This window comes from Tursiops truncatus, unplaced genomic scaffold (genome assembly GCF_011762595.2).
Source record: "Tursiops truncatus isolate mTurTru1 unplaced genomic scaffold, mTurTru1.mat.Y mat_scaffold_877_arrow_ctg1, whole genome shotgun sequence".
NCBI lineage: Eukaryota > Metazoa > Chordata > Mammalia > Artiodactyla > Delphinidae > Tursiops > Tursiops truncatus.
Genome location: NW_022983445.1, coordinates 1 through 18,730, shown reverse-complemented (window position 1 = coordinate 18,730; position 18,730 = coordinate 1). Strand labels below are relative to the sequence as shown.

Below are 18,730 nucleotides of genomic sequence, written 5' to 3'. Positions count from 1 at the left end.
TCGGCGTCCACCCAGAGGAGAGGAGCAGGGTAGATCTCACGTGGGCCACGTCCCAGAGCACGTGTCTTTATGCCCGGAAAGTCTGTGAGGTCGGCCTTTCTCTGGATAATGACAGTACTGCTGGTGCCCTTTTATCTGAGTGAAATAGATGTTCTATGTTTTTATTTGTGGTTGTTTATGTCTGCTTGTTAGATATTCATGTATATTGCACCAATGTCACACTGGTTAAAGTTGGAACTTATTGAGTACAGCGCCTTTTGTTCTGTTGGAGTTTACCGCTTACTTTGCCAAGAAAACTGTGTTTTATCCTTATGAGCCTATGTTCGGGCCTGCTGCCTTCTTATCTGTTGGTGGGATATAGGAATGACTGATAATCATATGGGGCTTTTTTGTTCGGTGAGATTAAAATGTTCTATAATTGACTTAGAAGAGGAGCGTTTAAGTTTGTGATTCTAGTAAAAAGTATGTAAAAAAGTATGTAATCTCTCACTTTAAACAAGTGAATCGTAGGGTATATTTTGCTGTATTTTTACAGAATTCCAAATGTGTAAACATGTTTATTGAAAAAGAAGAAACTTAAATCAAGTAGTTAACCCTTTACTAAAGAACAGGAAGAGATCCACAAAGTAAACCGCAAGCTAGCAGAAGGAAGACAGTTATTAAGATTAACGCAGCTTAAACCTAAGTGTCCACCAACAGATGAATGGATCAAGGAAATGTGTATATATTTACAGTGGAACATTATTCAGCCATAAGAAAGAATGAACTCTTGCATTTGTGGTAACATGGATGGGACCTCAAGGGCATTATGCTGAGTGGAATAAGACAGAGAAAGATAAATAGTGTACGATCTCACTTACATGTGGAATCTTACAAAGAAAAAAATGATAACAAGAAGAAAAAGCAAGGCCACAGATGCAGAGAACGGATTGGTGGTTGTCAAAGACATGGATTGGGCGATGGGCAAAATGCGCAAAGGGGGTCCAAAGGCACAGACTCCCAGTTATAAGGTATATAAGTCATGGAGATGTAAGGTATAGCATGGTGACTATAGCTACCAATACTGCGTTGCATATTTAACAGTTGAGAGAGTAGATCTTAAAGAGAGTAGATCTTAAAGATCTTAAGAGTAGATCTTAAAAATTCTCATCACACACAAAAATTTGTAACTCCGTGGTGATTGGTCTTAACTAGAGTTATCATCATTTTCAGAAAGTATAGAAATGTCAAATTATTATGTTTTACACCTGAAAATAATGTAATGTTGTTTGTCAGTTATACCTAAAAAAAATGTCCTGTGCATTAAAAAAAAAAAAACAAAAAACTAAAAAAACAAAACTTAATGTAGCTTACATGAAGTATAGAATAGAGGAAAAATGAATGAGAAAATTGACAGCTGAAAAGATAAGTGCATTTTATTATTTATTTATTTTGGCTGCGTTGGGGCACTGGCTTTCTGTAGCCGTGGCAAGCGGGGGCTGCTCTTCGTTGCGGTGCGTAGGCTTCTCATCGTGGTGGTTTCTGTTATTGCAGAGCACGGGCTCCAGGCATGCGGCCTCAAGTAGTTGCAGCACACAGGCTCAGTAGTTGTGGTTCGCGGGCTCTAGAGCCCAGCCTCAGTAGTTGTGGCACACGGGCTTAGGTGCTCCGCGGCATGTGGGATCTTCCCGGACCAGGGATTGAACCCGTGTCCTCTGCACTGGCAGTCGGATTCTTAACCACTGCGTATTTTTACTTGCGTTAAGTACTTAACCCAAGTGTTTTTGTGTTTGTGAGTGGCTTATTTCACTTGCATTTTGTCCTCAAGTTTTATCCATAGTTTTCCATGTCACAGGACTTACTTCCTTTTAAGGGGTGAATAATATTCAGTTTTCTGTACATGTCATATTTTCTTTATCCATCCACCTGAAGACCAACTTGGAGTCTTAAGAGGATACTGGTACATTTCCTAAGTGAAAGGGAACTTGTAGGAATTTCCTAGATAGGGAAAGCTTAAGGGGAACTTCGGCGTGACTGGATTGGGTGACATTTTAAGTTTTGCTTAAAGTTTTTTTCATATATAAAGTCTAAACAAACTGTTTGAGAGACTGAAATCGCTTTAGCTCTGAAGAGAAGGGACACCAGCTCCTTCCAGCTGTAAGGCATTCTTTGGTGGACTGAAAATATAGCAGAAGTGTTTGAGGATTCATCCTCATGACAGGTAGCTGTCCCATAGGGAACCTCATCATGACACTTTAAGTAATTGACAAGAATTGCAGTCAGCTGTCCATATCCGTGGGTTCCACATCCACAGATATGGAACTCGCGGATACAGAGGGCTAGTTGTAAAGGATATGAGTATCTGCCGATTTGGGTATCCACAGGCTTCCTGGCTTCCTGGAACCAATCCCCCATGGATACTGAGGGCTAACTGCATTGAGACACTGTACTGAAAGAGCAACATAAGATGGTGAGCTCACAGTGGAAAGCTAAAGAGTCCAGAGTCATACTCTCTACAATTATACCATACTTGTACACAGCTGTGCAGTTATTTGCATGTTAATGACAACCTGTGACTAGATGTCAAAAACCTTTAGTTAGAATTTTGCCTTTGACCATTTGATTCTTTTTCCTTGGAGAATCAAAGTCATGCAGTTCAAGAATCATTTCATGGAGGACAGTATTTTTGTGTTTGTGAGTGGCTTATTTCACTTGTATTTTGTTCTCAATTTTTATCCATATTTTTCCATGTCTCAGGACTTTCTTCCTTTGAAGGGATGAATCATATTGCATTTTCTGTATATCTCATATTCCATCCATCCCCCTGAAGACCAACATTTGGGTTGTTTCCCCCTCTTCACTATTGTGAATAGTGCTGCTAGAAACATGAGTTTGCAGATATCTCCTGAAGACACTGCCTTCAAGTATTTTGGATATGTATTTAGAATCTGTATTACTTGGTCATATGGATCTGATATACTGGTTTCCATAGTGGTTATTCCGTTTTTTAATCCTAGAAGCAGTGCACAAGGGTTTGAATTTCTGTACATTCTCATCTATATCCGTATTTTGTTTTATTTTGATAGTAGCTATGTTAATGTGTTGGAGGTGACATCTCATTTTGCTTTTGATTTGCATTTCTCTAGAGATCATTGATGTTAAGCACCTTTGCATTTTCTGGTTGGCCATCTGTATTTATCTTTACAGAAATGTCTATTTAAAGTCCTGCTCATTCGTTAATCAGGTTTTTGTTTTCAAGTTTTTAAGTTTGTAGGAGTTTTTTGTATATTTTAGATAATAACACCTTATCAGATATGTGATTTCCATGTAGTTTCTTCTATTCTGTAGATAATCTCTTCACTCTGTTGATTGTGTCCTATGATTCGTTTTAGTGTGATGTAGTCTCATTTGTCTATTTTTGCTCTTGTTGTGTTGACAAAACTCCCAACTTTTAGGTTGTGCCTAAGTTTTATTGTGGGATCTTAGGACTATAGCCTGGGAGAGAGACTCTCAGAGAGCTTTAAGGAACTGCTAAAGAAGTAAGGGAGGAGCCAGGACATAAAGGACTTTTTTTTTGCTGGAAAAAACATTTAAACGATTACTGTTAATCACAAAAAACAGACATCTGAAGTTAATGATTTTAGTACTTTTCTATGTATGGGAAGATGCAAGAATCTTGGCTCACTGAAATTATTCCTTATCTTCATTATCTAGGGCCAGTTTCCAAAGTGCAGAATGCTTCCTGTTTTTCTCCATCCTGAATTTCCCTCAGGGTGCACCTTCAAGGGGTGGTTGCAGTGGCTGATGGCTTGATCCCTGTAGAACTGGAATGGTGGGCAACATTCTTTGTTTAGTGGAATGGCAGGCAACATTCCCTGTCCACAGCTGCCTGTGCTTCTCATGTCATATCCAAGAAATTCCAAAACTACTGTCAAGAAAGTTTCACCTGTTTTCTTCTATGAGTTTTATAGTTTTTCTTATATTTAGTTCTTTTATATATTTTCAGTTAATTTTAGTATATGGTATCTTTCTTTTGTATGTGGTTATACAGTTGGCCCAGTAGTATTTGTTGAAGGGACTGTTTTGCCATTGAGACGTATCGGCACCCTTTCGAAAATCATTTGGTCATATACAAGATGGTGTTTTCCGGGCCCTCTAGTCTTCTCCATTGGTCTACATGTCTGTCTCATGCCAGAACTACACTGCTTTGATTAGTGTAACGCCTTTTTGTTTTAAGTTTTGAAGTCAGGAAGTGTGAGACCTCCAACTTTGTTCATTTTCAAGACTGTATATTTGGAGGTCCCTTGAAATTACTTATGAATTTTAGAATTTTTCTATTTCTGTAAAAAATGCTGTTGGGATTTTGATAGGGATTGCATTAAATGTGTAGATAGCTTTGGGTACTATTGACATCTTAACAATATTAAGTCCTCCAATCCATGAATAGAGGATATGTTTCCATACATTTGTGTATTCTTTGAAGTCCTGTCATCAGTGTTTTCTTGTTTTCATGTATGTCTTTCACTTCTTTGGTTGTATTTATTCCTCAGTAGTTTATTCCTTTTGTTCTTAAATTTTTATTTCTTTAAAAAACTTAATTGTTTCATTATCCTCTTATTTCATAGATCTATAAACAGATAAAAACAGTCAGTATTTTTCCCATCACTTGCAGAAAGACCCTAAAAGTTTGGGGTTTGCTTTTTCATACTATTCACACACATGGAAATGGAGCTGTAACTTTAGGTTAAAAATTCATCCCTATGCCCTATACTGTTAGAAGTTTTTAGAACTGATGGTTGCCTAAGTTTAAAATCATAATTGAAATTCCTAGTTTGTCTTAAAAAAGATCCCAGCACAGGGACTGATTGAAATGATCGAAAGAGCCTCCTCCAAATTCCAGTGCCCAGTAGTAAACAGAGCCTGGTTATTTAACCTGTTTTTTTTAAAACCGTGTATAAATGACCAACAGGACATGGGTATCTGAATATACACAGCAAACAATGTATATGCATATAGCAGATTTTACACTTATTTAATTTGTATAAATGTGCCACTTTGGCATAAGGATTATTTTAAGGTGAAGCGCAAATACAAAGAAGTAGATACAAGAAAAACTTCCTGCCCTCCCCTTATTTGCCTAAAAGCAGGACATAAATTTTCAAAGGTGTCCCTCCTCCCTTTTCAACCAGGAAGGAAAAGTTAATCCCTGGAAAAAACATTAGACCTTCTCAATTTGGAAACAGCACCAGAGGAATCTACATAAAAAACTTTACCAACTAGCCCTTATCTACATTAGTTTCCCATATATTTCCCTTGTTACAATTGGCGCTCTAGAAATTTCAAGGTTCTTTTTCATTATCACTTCTCTAAACATGTATTGTTCTTTTGCTAAAATACTATGTAAACTCAAGTTCTAACCAAACCTTTTATTCAACTCTGGGGACTTCCATGTGTCACAAGTGATACACATGTTAGTAAACTTGTTTTTCTCTTGTTAATCTCTCTTTTGTTATAGTGGCCCCAGATAAGAACTTGGGAAGGGTAGAAAGGTAATTATTTTTCCTTCCTTGCATTGGGCAAATGATATCTGCAATGTCTGTCATGGAACAATAAGTGGAAAACTTTACTATTCACCATTCACAGAACTATTTAGAGCTAAAAGAAGTTTAAACAAGTACACTTTCAAAAGATGTTGTTAGGAGCTTCCCTGGTGGCGCAGTGGTTCGGGGTCTGCCTGCCGATGCAGGGGACACGGGTTCGTGCCGCGGTCTGGGAGGATCCCACATGCCGCGGAGTGGCTAGGCCCGTGAGCCATGGCCGCTGAGCCTGCGCGTCCGGAGCCTGTGCTCCACAACGGGAGAGGCCACAACAGTAAGAGGTCCACGTACTGGGGAAAAAAAAAAAAAAAAGATGTTGTTAAGTTGGTATCACTCATAAGCCTGAGGTTATGCTAGCCTTAGTTGCTCCCATCCCAGGTGAGAAGGTCCCAAGAACAGGCACTGCCTGTGCTTTATCACCTCCCGCTCTTTGCCAGGGACCCAGCGCCCCTTCCACAGCCTTCCCAGGGCTGGTGTAGGTGGTGTCCACACCACCTAGGTGGGTATGGGTCACAGTGACTTGCAGGTTTTTTTCTGCCTGACTGGTACCTTTATTTATATTTTCCTTCGTTTTGGTGAAAAGAAAATGCTCTTCATGAAAAGTAAGGTTTGCATAATGGAGATAGTGTAGTATAGAGGGGAAAAGGAAGTTAATCACTGAAGCCACCACGCAGAGATAAGAAGTGTTAATTTGGGGCATGTATCATCGCAGCAGGTTGTTCCCTGAGGACACAGAGAGAGAGATGTAAATAAAGATCACTTAAAAACGACAGTCTAAGGAGCTGCCTAGACCGTTGAACAATGTGGGGGTTAAGGCTGCTGACCCTCCCTGCAGTTGAAAATCCGTCTATTACTTACAGTCAGCCTCTGTGTATGTGGTTCCTCTGTATCTATGGTTTTGTATCCATGGATTCAACCAACTTTGCATCCTGTAGATTGTAGTATTTACTACTGTGAAAAATATCCATGTATAAGTGGACCCACACAGTTCAAACCTGTGTTGTTCAAGGGTCCACTGTATTGGGTTACTCAACAACTGACTGTAAGGATATTTTTGATTCTATTTCCATTGACAAATATAATCCTTACTTCATTATTTTTTAAGGAAAAAAAAACCCATCTTCACTATTACAGAAGACTGAAATCACCCCTGTCCAGATCCACTCCCCAGTGTAACCACCCTTAAAAGAAACACTTCTTGGGGCTTCCCTGGTGGCACAGTGGTTGAGAATCTGCCTGCCAATGCAGGGGACACGGGTTCGAGCCCTGGTCTGGGAAGATCCCACATGCCGCGGAGCAACTAGGCCCATGAGCCACAACTACTGAGCCTGCGCGTCTGGAGCCTGTGCTCGGCAACTAGAGAGGCCGCGATAGTGAGAGGCCCGCGCACCGCGATGAAGAGTGGCCCCCGCTCGCCGCAACTAGAGAAAGCCCTCGCACAGAAACAAAGACTCAACACAGCCATAAAATAAATAAATAAATTAAAAAAAAAAAAAAAGAAACGCTGCTTTTAAAAATCCATGGGCTCTGCATCAACCACACAGCAGCACAACTGGCCTGCTGACTGCCCCTAACGCCGCAGAATTTTCTGCCTCCATTCTGCTCCCCCACTGAGGACCTGCACAGGCTGTCCAGCTACTTCCATCCTTGTCTCAGGCTCTGAATCACAGCCCCTTTTCTCACATATTCTCTACTTTTTGGGCAGAGGTGGTAGAAATTTCCAGGGCAATGTTACCGAATCAGGTTTCTTTGCCCAACGTGAAGCAAATCAAACACTAAGATGCCAAGGTTTGCAGCAGAGAAAGAGCTTATTCGTGAAGCAGCCAAGTGCGGGGACTGGAGAACAAATTTCAAAACTGCCTCCCTGAAGGCCAGGGACTCAGGATAGAGGATAAAGAAGCAGGGTGGTCTGAAGAGTGGGGAAAGCTGATTGGAGGTAAGAAGAAGGTGAGTAATCATTCTGCACAGGCACAAGTGAACTACATGCTGCTTTGTGGGACGCATGTTCAGAAAATGGTGGTGTCAGCATGATCTGAGGGTGGAGTTTTTGGCCCTCTGACACCAAAAAGTCATCCATCAGACACTCGCGCAGGCCCGGTGGTCTTGACCCATTTGAACTGCTTAAGACTCGCTCCAAGTTCCTGAAAATCTAAGCAACCCATAGTCAGAGGTGTTGTCTATAGGGGGTGGTTAAAGGAGTCTTGTGATATACTGTCTAAGCTGCGTGAAGCTTGCAGGGTATGCAATTTGCAAGAACAATTAAGATGAGCTTGATTGGTGAAGGCAGGTTACACAGTATTATTTATTAAGCAAGTTATAGTTTAAGGGTCTAAATGATGACTGCCCTCGATTTCAATAAGAGGAAGGAGGACAACAAGGGCCCTGAGGTGCTCAGTTCTGGCCAGGCAGCTGCCTTTCTGCATTTCAGGTCAACACAGGAAATCTCACAAAGCCCAGCTGCCTTCACCTGGTGGGGAACGTGTTGGGTGAAAGTGTTCATGCTCTGCCGCAACTTGCCCACCTTGTTGAGGGTGGACAGTAAAGAGAGGTTCCACCTCCTCCACAGATGGAATTACCTAACAAAGCCTTCACCTGTGAGTCTCACTATGGATTGATTCCTCATTATTTTTCCAGGTTCTTCACCTTGGGGAATAACGGCAATTCCCCCACGAAAAGAAGCAACTCAAAGCCTTTTTTCTGTCCCTGTTCCCTTGACAGACACAGATTCAATAAGTACTCATTGTGCCAGAAAACCAAGGTCCACAGAAACTAGTGGTTTTGCCAGGGTGAACCAGGGTGCCACAGGATGGATTCACACACACGTGGCTCTCAGGCTGCCAATCCCTTACTCTTGTAGGAAATGAAAAAAACATTTTTCCCTACCCTTCTAACTTCTCTACTGGGATTCCAGTAACAAGAAACAGATTAACAAGACAAAAAGCATACAAATGTGTTTAATGTAAATGTATGTGACTCAGGAGCCTGCATAAGAAAATGAAGACCTGAAGAAATGGATAAACCTGAGTGTTTTTATGCTTAGGTTTGATAAGAGTGAAAAATCATGGAAGCTCTGATAGGGACAGAGTATGAGTTAAGTGTAGTAAAATGGGGGAAATTTAGCAAGTCCTGTTCATTCACATTCCTCTGTGTCCCTTCTAATTCAGAGATAAGAATGCTCCTTTCTGCCAGGTAAAGGGAGGGCACTGCTCACATGAGGGTTTATGACCGGCTTCAGAGGAAGATCAAAAAGTCCTTGCAAATGCCATTTCTCAAATTCCTCCAGCTTAAAATATTCAATATGCCAATATGCCTGACCTCATCACTCTGTGAAAATGACCAATAAGTACAAGAGAAGATGCTCAACATCATTAATCATTATGGAAATAGAAATTAAAATCACAAGGAGATAGCATTTCATACCTACGAAGGTAGCTATAATACAGTTAAATGGGACATGAATGTTTTCATGGGGCATTAGGGAATAACTGTAACCTTTGTTCAATGCAGTGATGGTGTATTTTGGGCATTTTTAAGACCTTATCTGTTACAGGATATGATACATTAGATCATATGGAGTGTATAACTTAGGATTTATGGGTGAAGTCAATATGTTTGAAATACTGTAGCAAAACAAAAACAATTAGAAAGTGGTTATTTTTGAAGCTGGTGGGTGGTGAAGGGGTTCAGAATATGTCACCCCAAAATATGCCACTTTGGCATGTGGATTCTTTTGAGCTAAGCAACCAAATCCCAACAGAGGCAGGAGAAACTCTTTACCTCTTCCAAAGGACATTTACATTTATAAAGAAAATTTCCATTTAGAGCCACACTTCCGGAGATAACTTTTGTGAAATTCCCATTTCTATGTAAGTAATTAAAATTGGTTTTTTTCCTCCTCTTAATCTAATTTAAATTTCTGAAGGCCAAGTGTAGAACTTAGAAGTGTAGAAGTTTTCTCCTCCCCTATAGTGGGTAAGTGGAGTTATGTTCCATCTAATTTGCTTAAAATTATCTATGAAAAGCGTATACGAGAATGACAAGAAAAACTATGCCAACCGAAACTGATAATCATATTTTGAGTATGTTATTGAATCATATGGGTGAAAACACCAAGCTAAAGGAGTTGATTCTGGTTTCATTTACAGAGCTGTAATTGGTTGTGTCTCCATTTAGGGCTGGAAACAGGTGGCTTTTGTTTTAAGTATTGTAGAATTATTCAACCACTTCATTAAAGCGTAGGGTATCTATTTTTAATGATCTCTTGTGTGAGAATGTAAATACGGGGAGGAGATTCTGAAAGATGCACACTGTACAGGTAACAGGGTCAGCTCTGGGAATGGCATGAACATTAGGGCTGGTGGCCAAAGGTGACTTTCATCATTTGCTGAGCACCTACTATGTGCCAATGATGAGCACCTACTATGTGCCAGATACTAGTGTTCTTCATGCTGGAAATATAGACACGAAAGAGACCTAAAGTCCTTGCTTACATGGGGCTCACATCTAGTGGGGGAGACTGAAAGGTAAGCTCAATGAGACCCACGTGTATTATAATGATGCGTGCTGTGCAGCACATGAAGGCAGGGAAGGGGAATAGGTCGGGGGAGGGATCTTCACCTGCAGGTAGGTTGTATGGAGAAGGCCTCACTGAGAAGGGGACATAAAGACCTGAAGGAAGAGACGGGGTGGGGGTGGGGGACCCTGTGGAGATCTGGGGGATGATCCTCTGAGGATCATATCCTGTGTGCCTCTTACTAATGTTATGCTGTTAAATCATTTAGACACTTACAAATAGTCATTGACCCTCCAGTTTTGAAGCAGGAGGCGCTGTGGTGTATTCTGTTTGGAATTGGTCAGGGTTAGGGCCACAATTACCTTGATGAGGATATGATTGAAGACCTTAGCCACTTTGAATAAATTGAGGTTCTAGCCATGCACACTAGTGTGTGCTCCTATAAAATGGATCTTTTTGGAATATGTGTAGAGATTGGTCCCTACAGAGCATCTTACTGAAGTGGCTCGGTCCACTTCTGTAAGTTGTTTAGCTATGTGACTGACAGTGCTGAACAAAACCCAAACGTGGAAATCAATCAATTATAAGTGGGAGAACATTTCTGTATCTGTGGATCTGTAGGTCTGACCGTTTATTTATTTATTTCACTAACCTCAGGGACAGTATGTTAGGGAAGCAGAAAGGCTGATCAGTATCTCTGACCATGAGCCTCAATGCCAGCAAATTACCATATGAAGTGACCAAATGGTCACAGTGGATTACATCACAGTGGGTTTGCAGTATAAAGTCCAGACCATCTGTAGCTGTAGGCTTATTTCTCCTAAGGGTAGGCAGTGGCTGGATGGGTTTCTTTTGCAGAACTAGAAAAAGGCTGCTGTGTTTTTGTTTTGTTTTGTTCTTTTGTTTTTTACTTTTTTCATGCTGAATTCTTAGGGAAATTAATCTGTATCTGTGGCCAAGGTATTCAACAATACTTTCTTTCTGTTTCAGGTCACAGTTTGGTAAGAAGATCAAAGGGCACTATCAACAGCTCGTGCACTGCCTTGGTGTGAACCCAGAGTTCAAGCACAGACGAAGATCAGACACTGACTTCACACTTCTGATAGGTACGCAGTACAGCCCTCAGTTGTGCTTTGATTCTGTTTCCCCCTTCTGTACAATAGGCTCCCCTCTCAAGGCAGGTCTCTCACCGAATTTCCTCTTGTTAGTGTCTGGCTAGCACCGCGTCCAGGTATACTCAGTCGCTGTAATTGTTCATCGTGATGATCAGGAGAGCTCTGCCGGTGCGATTCAAATATCAACCTATTTGGTAAGTTCCAACACCCCCAAACTCAGTTTAAACTCGAAGCCCAGAAAAGGCCATTATTACTAGAGCCGATTTCACACATCTGATAGGTATGGAACATAACTCCCAGGTGTACTCTGTGTCTTACCCCCTTGCTTTTTACAAAGGTGACTTTCTGAATTGTTTTAATCCAGTTTATACTGGTGCCATGGAGGCACGTTCTTCATGCTCAAGACTGAGCAAAGGCAGGGTTATTTCAGTACCTTTTAAAGCTATAAAAAATAGCCCGACACTTTCATAAACCCTAGAGCTAGGAGAGAATTTGAGGGCATCCTGTTTGGCCCCTGGATTGCTGAGAAAAAGGAACTTCTGTCATCCTACACTGGAATCTCTGAGAAGGATGATGTGAAACTTCTCATGTGAAATGTACCTTGCTATATAGCGCCTCCTAGTTTAAGAAGTTTTTTTTATACCTTATTGAAATCTCTACTGGGAAGGATCCAGCATACACTCATTTGTTGTACAGGAGGAAAACTAGAGCTGTCAAATGCCAATTCTGTAGTACTCTTCTGGTCTACAGCACAGGGCAGGCTCAGTAATATTGAAAGAGGAATAGCTTATTATTGTTTATGATGTATTGTTCTTCTGTGATTTTAACAGTAATGCACCCATAGGTGATTTAGAAAGTTATACAGGTTTCATGGGGGAGTCATAAGGGACTGTTTCCAGTAGTTGTGCTGGCTGATCTCCTCTTATGGACCATACCATTGGCATGCTCTCCTGTTGGTGTGGGTGAGTGGGTCAGGGTTCAGCAGACATTGGCTTCATGTGCTGTATGCCAACTTTTTATAACGACTATGTTCTGTGAATCAGCAGTTGGGGCAGGGAGAGATGAGGGGCCCAGAGAGGGTGGTCAGCATCATAATCCCCTTATGACCTCATCAACCTGCCACCTCTGATTTTGAACACATCCTTGTACTTCTCCAGGTTTTGATATCTCTAACTAATTTCCGGGTAAATCAATGAAAAGTTCCTACATCTTTATGATCAAGAGGCTGATGAATACTGTGGAAATTAATTTTTTTTAAATGCATATCTGTACATACATACACAAATTAGCAGCTACTTCAGGAAGTTTAAGGAAACCTATGGACCTCTCTTAAGAGCACCTAGACTTAGGGAGTTCACTGTTTCTTCCAATTTCACACACCTGTGATTTTAGTGCCTTCCACCATTCAAATCGTATCAGGCCCCTGCCTGACGTTCTCCAATAATTTCCCATTGAAATTAGAATGAAACTATTTACCAAGCATGGCCAGCAATGAACAAGATCAGGCTACTCTTTGCCCTGATCACTCAACCTCTTTCCTCCTTGATTACTTTGCCCTAGACACACAGGTATGTTCCTTTGGAGCTTTATTAATAGGAGTATAATAGGCAGAAGATAAACGTCCCTGTTTACAGTGTACACCTTGATAACTATTGACATATGTTCTACGTGAGAGATGATCAGCACACTCAGAATAATGAACACATCCATCACACCCAAAAAAAGGTTTTGCTTCCTTGGTATGTATAGTAATGAGAACTACATTTTGCTCCAAAGAGGTTCTCTAGTTATTTATCTCATGCTTAACTAGGGATAATTTATTATTAAGCAAATTATGTATGTCGGAAAACAACTTGCTCCTGGTGTACTTGAATGTACCTGAGAAACTTCTTTCCTTATGTTTTTGATACTTTATGCCCCAGGTCGAATGTTACCGAAGTACAGTCTTTCACAGGAATCTCATATTGATGAGTGTTATTATATATTCTCCTATTAATGCTTTTGTCTAAGGTATTTTGAATGTTAATCATAGTAAATTTGGAGTCCCTGGCACATTTCCACCCATAACAAATCATGAAAGAAATTTTATAGAATCCTGTACTCATAAAAGTTGAAAAATAATGGAATCATTTTTAAATCGTAAGAGTGTGCTTAAAATGTATTCCTGGATGCTTGGTTATGGTCCTCAACAAACCTAATGTTGAATTCAGTAAGTTAGCTAAGGAAAGAGTATGTGGTAGCTTATGATTTATGTGTGGGATAGGCCAGTTTCTCTTTAATGGCAATAGACATAAAATAATGGTCAATGTTATGTATTGTAAGAAAGGAAAAAGTATTTTTTCAACCTTCTTAGTGTCCCGGCAAGGTCTGAAAATGAAACTGATAAAAACAGATTAACAGAAGAAAGGCGTACAAATTTATAAGTTTTATGTGTCATGGGATCCTTCATGAGCAAATGGTTAGACTTGTGTATCTTATGCTAGGTGTGATGAAGAGTGGACAGTCATGGAGGAATATGATAGATTAAGGAAAATAAGGTAATTGTAGTGAATGGGGGGTCATTTAGCAAGGCCTGTTTGTTTGGATTCTTCTTGGCGTCCCTCCTAATTCGGAGATAAAGAGGCTCCTTTCCTAATTCTTGTATGGACTAGTCAAATTGGAAGAAGATAAAAACAGCAGTTGGAATTTTTTAAATGATAAGGATCATTAAATGTTAGATTAAAACAGTTTTAAGAGAGTCCACCTGCCGATGCAGGGGACACGGGTTCATGCCCCGGTCCGGGAAGATCTCACATGCCGCGGAGCGGCTAGGCCCGTGAGCCATGGCCGCTGAGCCTGCATGTCCGGAGCCTGTGCTCCGCAACGGGAGAGGCCACAGCAGTGAGAGGCCCGCGTACTGCAAAATTAATTTAATCACATATCCTCTCCTTTCTCTTTTGCAAAACCTTTTAAATACTGTTTCAATTATACACTACTTTATACTTCTGGACCCAAAGCATAACCTCCGAAATTTCTTTTTCCTAATAAAATAAACTCACTGTGTAATCTACTGTTCCTTCCTCTTCAGCCTTAATACATATTGAAGAAAAACACTAGCCATATTATATTAAAGTGACAAATGAAGTTAGATTAGATATGATTAGAAGCAATCAACCTCAATACATCCGCACTGGGTTCCTTCAACTTTCACTTCCTTACAGTGAGTAGTTCCTTGGAGATGTGTGAGATGGCTATCTAGTTCTATGTTCTGTGGTCTCTAAAGTCAGCCTTCTTGATAGCAACAAACACCAAGTCCCCCCACGCTCTCTGCTTAAAGTGAGCTCATTCAGCTTCTTCGGATTGTCTACTACACATTTTAAAAAGGATATTGCTAACTCATGTAGATTTGGTGAAAGTTGAGGTTGTCTTTTAATGTTAATGTCTTACACAAATGCTTTTGAGCAATTGCCAGCCTTTTTTTTTTTAATTAAGTAATTAATTTATTTTTGGCTGCGTTGGGTCCTCGTGGCTGCGCGAGGGCTTTCTTTTTTAGTTGCGGGGGCTACTCTTCATTGCCGTGCGCGGGCCTCTCATTGCGGTGGCCTCTCTCGTCGCGGAGCACCGGCTCTAGAGCGCAGGCTCAGTAGTTGTGGCGCACGGGCCTAGCTGCTCTGCAGCATGTGGGATCTTCCTGAACCAGGGCTCGAACCCGTGTCCCCTGCATTGGCAGGTGGATTCCTAACCACTGCGCCACCAGGGAAGCCCCATTGCCAGCTTTGTAAATACCTAGATTGTCTTTTGCTTGTTTCATGAAAGCACAGCTACAGTTATACTAGGTGCTACCCAAAGTTTCATGCCTTTTCTTTTTACTATACTAAAGTGCTTTCATATTTCTTCAAAACTGTGTTTTTCATGGAGATTAAATTATCACTTTTCCTCTATCACTCCAGCATCACAGAGCAACACAGAGGCTATTTAAGGGTTTCTGAAGACATGCCTTTGCTTTTTCTGTCACTAGAATAGATTCTAACAACTTGAGCATCACATTTGCATGAAGCTTTCATTTATATTGGTGAAAAAAATGCATGCTTTGTGATTAATAGACCTTTATATATCCAATGCTCTTATTTTAAGTAGCACATTCAACACCCTAATAGCTGCTATATCAGAAAAGGAACCACGATCAGTAACATAAACATTTATAGCGTGTCTTGTCTTTCCACTTCTATAAGCAGTGAGGTGAAACTACTTACCCTACCTACATTACAGGGTTATAATGAGGACCAAAACTGAAGAAAAAATTTGGATAAGCATTATTCCTATGAAAATGGATAAATTACTAGTATTGAAAGCAGTGAAGTGAAACTACTTACCCTACCTACATTACAGGGTTATAATGAGGACCAAAACTGAAGAAAAAATTTGGATAAGCATTATTCCTATGAAAATGGATAAATTACTAGTATTAGAAAGCAGTTTTGGTCAGTGCTGCTGTAAGACACTCTTTGTACCCCCTTAGGGACCAGAGGAGAATGCTAACTGTTCTAGCGGTAGTCATTGTGTAGTGTGTAAAATGCTCATCAAATATCTATATAAGTCCTTTGCATACACTGTTAAGTTCTTGAATGCTGAATAGTAATAAATAAGAAGTGTATACTCTATTAAAAAAAAAACTGCAAACGTCTATTGCTGTGTATTCTGGACTGCATATTCTGTTGCAAGCATGGACTCACAGGTTGCTCATCAATTCCAGGACCACCTCCACTGCGTCCACAGGCAGGTGGAGGGCCATCCCCACCACCAGCTCTACCAGTGCAACCTCGACCCACAGGAGTTGCTCGTCCTCCTCCAACTCCGTTACCTCTACTAAGTGGTATACCATATTCACCACCATTACCTTTTTTGGGGATCTCCTGGTTTAACTTATGAAGCAGAAATATAAACCTGACCTCCATGAAATGATTCTTGAACTGCATGACTTTGATTCTCCAAGGAAAAAGAATCAAATGGTCAAAGGCAAAATTCTAACTAAAGGTTTTTGACATCTAGTCACAGGTTGTCATTAACATGCAAATAACTGCACAGCTGTGTACAAGTATGGTATAATTGTAGAGAGTATGACTCTGGACTCTTTAGCTTTCCACTGTGAGCTCACCATCTTATGTTGCTCTTTCAGTACAGTGTCTCAATGCAGTTAGCCCTCAGTATCCATGGGGGATTGGTTCCAGGAAGCCAGGAAGCCTGTGGATACCCAAATCGGCAGATACTCATATCCTTTACAACTAGCCCTCTGTATCCGCGAGTTCCATATCTGTGGATGTGGAACCCACGGATATGGACAGCTGACTGCAATTCTTGTCAATTACTTAAAGTGTCATGATGAGGTTCCCTATGGGACAGCTACCTGTCATGAGGATGAATCCTCAAACACTTCTGCTATATTTTCAGTCCACCAAAGAATGCCTTACAGCTGGAAGGAGCTGGTGTCCCTTCTCTTCAGAGCTAAAGCGATTTCAGTCTCTCAAACAGTTTGTTTAGACTTTATATATGAAAAAAACTTTAAGCAAAACTTAAAATGTCACCCAATCCAGTCACGCCGAAGTTCCCCTTAAGCTTTCCCTATCTAGGAAATTCCTACAAGTTCCCTTTCACTTAGGAAATGTACCAGTATCCTCTTAAGACTCCAAGTTGGTCTTCAGGTGGATGGATAAAGAAAATATGACATGTACAGAAAACTGAATATTATTCACCCTTAAAAGGAAGTAAGTCCTGTGACATGGAAAACTATGGATAAAACTTGAGGACAAAATGCAAGTGAAATAAGCCACTCACAAACACAAAAACACTTGGGTTAAGTACTTAACGCAAGTAAAAATACGCAGTGGTTAAGAATCCGACTGCCAGTGCAGAGGACACGGGTTCAATCCCTGGTCCGGGAAGATCCCACATGCCGCGGAGCACCTAAGCCCGTGTGCCACAACTACTGAGGCTGGGCTCTAGAGCCCGCGAACCACAACTACTGAGCCTGTGTGCTGCAACTACTTGAGGCCGCATGCCTGGAGCCCGTGCTCTGCAATAACAGAAACCACCACGATGAGAAGCCTACGCACCGCAACGAAGAGCAGCCCCCGCTTGCCACGGCTACAGAAAGCCAGTGCCCCAACGCAGCCAAAATAAATAAATAATAAAATGCACTTATCTTTTCAGCTGTCAATTTTCTCATTCATTTTTCCTCTATTCTATACTTCATGTAAGCTACATTAAGTTTTGTTTTTTTAGTTTTTTGTTTTTTTTTTTTTACTGCACAGGACATTTTTTTTAGGTATAACTGACAAACAACATTACATTATTTTCAGGTGTAAAACATAATAATTTGACATTTCTATACTTTCTGAAAATGATGATAACTCTAGTTAAGACCAATCACCACGGAGTTACAAATTTTTGTGTGTGATGAGAATTTTTAAGATCTACTCTTAAGATCTTTAAGATCTACTCTCTTTAAGATCTACTCTCTCAACTGTTAAATATGCAACGCAGTATTGGTAGCTATAGTCACCATGCTATACCTTACATCTCCATGACTTATATACCTTATAACTGGGAGTCTGTGCCTTTGGACCCCCTTTGCGCATTTTGCCCATCGCCCAATCCATGTCTTTGACAACCACCAATCCGTTCTCTGCATCTGTGGCCTTGCTTTTTCTTCTTGTTATCATTTTTTTCTTTGTAAGATTCCACATGTAAGTGAGATCGTACACTATTTATCTTTCTCTGTCTTATTCCACTCAGCATAATGCCCTTGAGGTCCCATCCATGTTACCACAAATGCAAGAGTTCATTCTTTCTTATGGCTGAATAATGTTCCACTGTAAATATATACACATTTCCTTGATCCATTCATCTGTTGGTGGACACTTAGGTTTAAGCTGCGTTAATCTTAATAACTGTCTTCCTTCTGCTAGCTTGCGGTTTACTTTGTGGATCTCTTCCTGTTCTTTAGTAAAGGGTTAACTACTTGATTTAAGTTTCTTCTTTTTCAATAAACATGTTTACACATTTGGAATTCTGTAAAAATACAGCAAAATATACCCTACGATTCACTTGTTTAAAGTGAGAGATTACATACTTTTTTACATACTTTTTACTAGAATCACAAACTTAAACGCTCCTCTTCTAAGTCAATTATAGAACATTTTAATCTCACCGAACAAAAAAGCCCCATATGATTATCAGTCATTCCTATATCCCACCAACAGATAAGAAGGCAGCAGGCCCGAACATAGGCTCATAAGGATAAAACACAGTTTTCTTGGCAAAGTAAGCGGTAAACTCCAACAGAACAAAAGGCGCTGTACTCAATAAGTTCCAACTTTAACCAGTGTGACATTGGTGCAATATACATGAATATCTAACAAGCAGACATAAACAACCACAAATAAAAACATAGAACATCTATTTCACTCAGATAAAAGGGCACCAGCAGTACTGTCATTATCCAGAGAAAGGCCGACCTCACAGACTTTCCGGGCATAAAGACACGTGCT

The 18,730-nt window shown here is 40.5% G+C and overlaps 1 long non-coding RNA gene across 2 annotated transcripts; it reads left to right on the top strand.

The window, feature by feature from the left end:
• Window positions 1–10,975: 10,975 nt before the first annotated feature.
• LOC117310976 (uncharacterized) lies at window positions 10,976–16,929 on the top strand. Of its 2 annotated transcripts, XR_012329641.1 has the most exons (4): window positions 10,976–11,195; window positions 11,298–11,398; window positions 13,688–13,741; window positions 16,360–16,377. It is a non-coding gene; the product is annotated as an uncharacterized lncRNA (long non-coding RNA). The 2 variants fall into 2 exon arrangements; XR_004524967.2 differs by lacking the exon at window positions 13,688–13,741 and having other exon boundaries at window positions 10,988–11,195; window positions 15,937–16,929.
• Window positions 16,930–18,730: the final 1,801 nt, after the last annotated feature.